Source organism: Harmonia axyridis, chromosome X, assembly GCF_914767665.1.
Source record: "Harmonia axyridis chromosome X, icHarAxyr1.1, whole genome shotgun sequence".
Classification (NCBI taxonomy): domain Eukaryota; kingdom Metazoa; phylum Arthropoda; class Insecta; order Coleoptera; family Coccinellidae; genus Harmonia; species Harmonia axyridis.
Window position 1 is genome coordinate 32,879,396 of NC_059508.1, and position 3,043 is coordinate 32,882,438.

Below are 3,043 nucleotides of genomic sequence, written 5' to 3' on the forward strand. Positions count from 1 at the left end.
GAAATACGGAAAATAACTCGCCATGACCGAGGTGATTACGATTTTTTTTTTTTTTTCGAAAAAAATTTTCTGATCGTGGAATTTTCTCAAATTTGATTTGGTTGCCTCCTTATATGTTCTAATAGCGATAATCAACAATCAGAATCAAAATCCATGATCGGGTTTGATTTTTATAAGGAAAAATGTTCACGTCCTTTTTTTCAACCCCGACTCATTGACGATGTTAGAACCGAGCCGGCGGTGTCAGATACGACCGATCGCCCCGGTCCCGATCGTCATTCACGTTGTGCATCGGTCTGCCCGAGATTACGTGGTGCATCGGTATGATCGAGTTTACGTGGTGCATCGGTAAGATCCAATTCACGTTCTGCATCGGTAAGATCCAGTTCACGTGGTGCATCGGTAAGATGGAGATTACGTGGTGCATCGGTAAGATCGAGATTACGGGGTGCATCGGTAAGATCTACTTTACGTTCTGCATCGGTCTGCCCTTGTTTACGTGGTGCATCGGTAAGATCGAGATTACGTGAAGCATCGGTATGATCGAGTTTACGTTCTGCATCGGTCTGCCCGATATTACGTGGTGCATCGGTTCAGCCCTAGTTTACGTTGTGCATCGGTCTGGACTTAGAGATATATTTTCGACGTGAAAATGTTCCGATACAACTTTTGAACCAGGATAGTTAGAGAGATGATTTTTTCTGTGATGTACGTCGATTGGGGAATGGATTGTGGAAAATAACTTGCCATGACCGAGGTGTCCTCGAATTTTTTTTTTTTTCGAAAAAAATTTTCTGATTGTGGAATTTTCTCAAATTTGATTTGGTTGCCTCCTAATGTGTTCTAAAAGAGTAAATCAGTAATAGGAATCGAAAAATATTTTTCGGATTTTTTTTTTTTTCGAAAAAAATTTTCTGATCGTGGAATTTCCTCAAATTCGATTTGGTTGCCTTCTAATGTGTTTTTAAAGCGTAAATCAGTAATCAGAATCAATATTCATTGTCGACTTTAATTTTTATAAGGAAAAATGTTCACGTCCTTAAACGCCTCCCCATCATCAGCCCGAGTCCAAGTCGATGTCAGTCCCGAGCGGACGGTGTCAGATACTACCTATCGCCGAGGTCTGGACTTGGCGAGATATTACGACGTGAAATGTTCCGATACAACTTTTGAACCAGGATAGTTAGAGAGATGATTTCTTCTATGTTGTACGTTGATTGTGGAATGAAATACGGAAAATAACTCGCCATGACCGAGGTGATTACGATTTTTTTTTTTTTTCGAAAAAAATTTTCTGATCGTGGAATTTTCTCAAATTTGATTTGGTTGCCTCCTTATATGTTCTAATAGCGATAATCAACAATCAGAATCAAAATCCATGATCGGGTTTGATTTTTATAAGGAAAAATGTTCACGTCCTTTTTTTCAACCCCGACTCATTGACGATGTTAGAACCGAGCCGGCGGTGTCAGATACGACCGATCGCCCCGGTCCCGATCGTCATTTACGTTGTGCATCGGTCTGCCCGAGATTACGTGGTGCATCGGTCTGGACTTAGAGATATATTTTCGACGTGAAAATGTTCCGATACAACTTTTGAACCAGGATAGTTAGAGAGATGATTTTTTCTGTGATGTACGTCGATTGGGGAATGGATTGTGGAAAATAACTTGCCATGACCGAGGTGTCCTCGAATTTTTTTTTTTTTTTCGAAAAAAATTTTCTGATCGTGGAATTTTCTCAAATTTGATTTGGTTGCCTCCTAATGTGTTCTAATAGCGATAATCAACAATCAGAATCAAAATCCATGGTCGGGTTTGGTTTTTATAAGGAATAATGTTCACGTCCTTTTTCGCCTATGTTCTTTTTCGACGTGAAATGTTCCGATACAACTTTTGAACCAGGATAGTTAGAGAGATGATTTTTTCTGGGATGTATGTTGATTGACGTACGAAACTTGGAAAAAAATAGAAAAGACCGAGGTACTCTAGAAAAAAAAATTTATTGAAAATATTTTTTTGATTTCGGAATTAATTCGAAATTCATTCAGATGTCTTCTATCAATATCGCGAAAGAAAAATCAATAATCAGAATCGATATTCATCTAAGATTATTTCCTTCTGGATTGTGTTAACATTCGGTACGATCTTGTCTACGTGATGCATCGGTTTGTTTCTCGGCTCTTGTGAGCAAGTTGGACACTCGAGACGGCCTCCATCGATCGGATTAGGCGGGCTTTAATGTTAACGTGCTGCATCGGTGTGATCTTGTTTACGTCATGCATCGGTATAGCTTTAAATCGCGCCGTAAAGTCGTTCACGTCATGCATCGGTATCTTAAATCGCGCCGTAAAGTCGTTCACGTCATGCATCGGTATCTTAAATCGCGCCGTAAAGTCGTTCACGTCATGCATCGGTATCTTAAATCGAGCCGAAAAGTCGTTCACGTCATGCATCGGTATGGCTTTAAATCGCGCCCTAGGGTCGTTCACGTCATGCATCGGTGGCACAAAAAAAAGACGCCGGCAATCTCGTTCTGTAGGGTGGCCCCAGCCGCCTGAACGTCAAGAGGAAGCTTTTGTAGGCGTCTCATACGTAGCTGCGGGATAACCCAGCGCAGCGATGGAATCCCCAACCCTCCATCCCGAACACCGGCATGGAAATATGCGTTGGGGCAATCGGCAGGTAGTGACAGCCATTTCCTCGCAAAAGATCTTATTTGTTTATCTAGACGATTCAGGTAGCTGAGAGTAAACCACCCTAGTGCCAGTTGATGGAGAAGACCGGGGACGATCACCACCCGCAGAGCAAAGAGACGCTGCTGGGGTTTCAGGGGTGCCTTCGTCAGGGTTGTGAGAGTTTCTGCAAGCGAAGACAGAGTTTCCGGCTTGCATCTCCCCTCAGGATTGAAAGTAACCCCCAAATACTTCCAGGTAGACGACCTGCTTAGTGACGGAATTGCAACCCCTGCGCAGACGAATTTCTGCTTTTCATCGACGACGATTTTCTTTAGGTGAGGCACTGTCTTCCAAGAAATTGTCTGG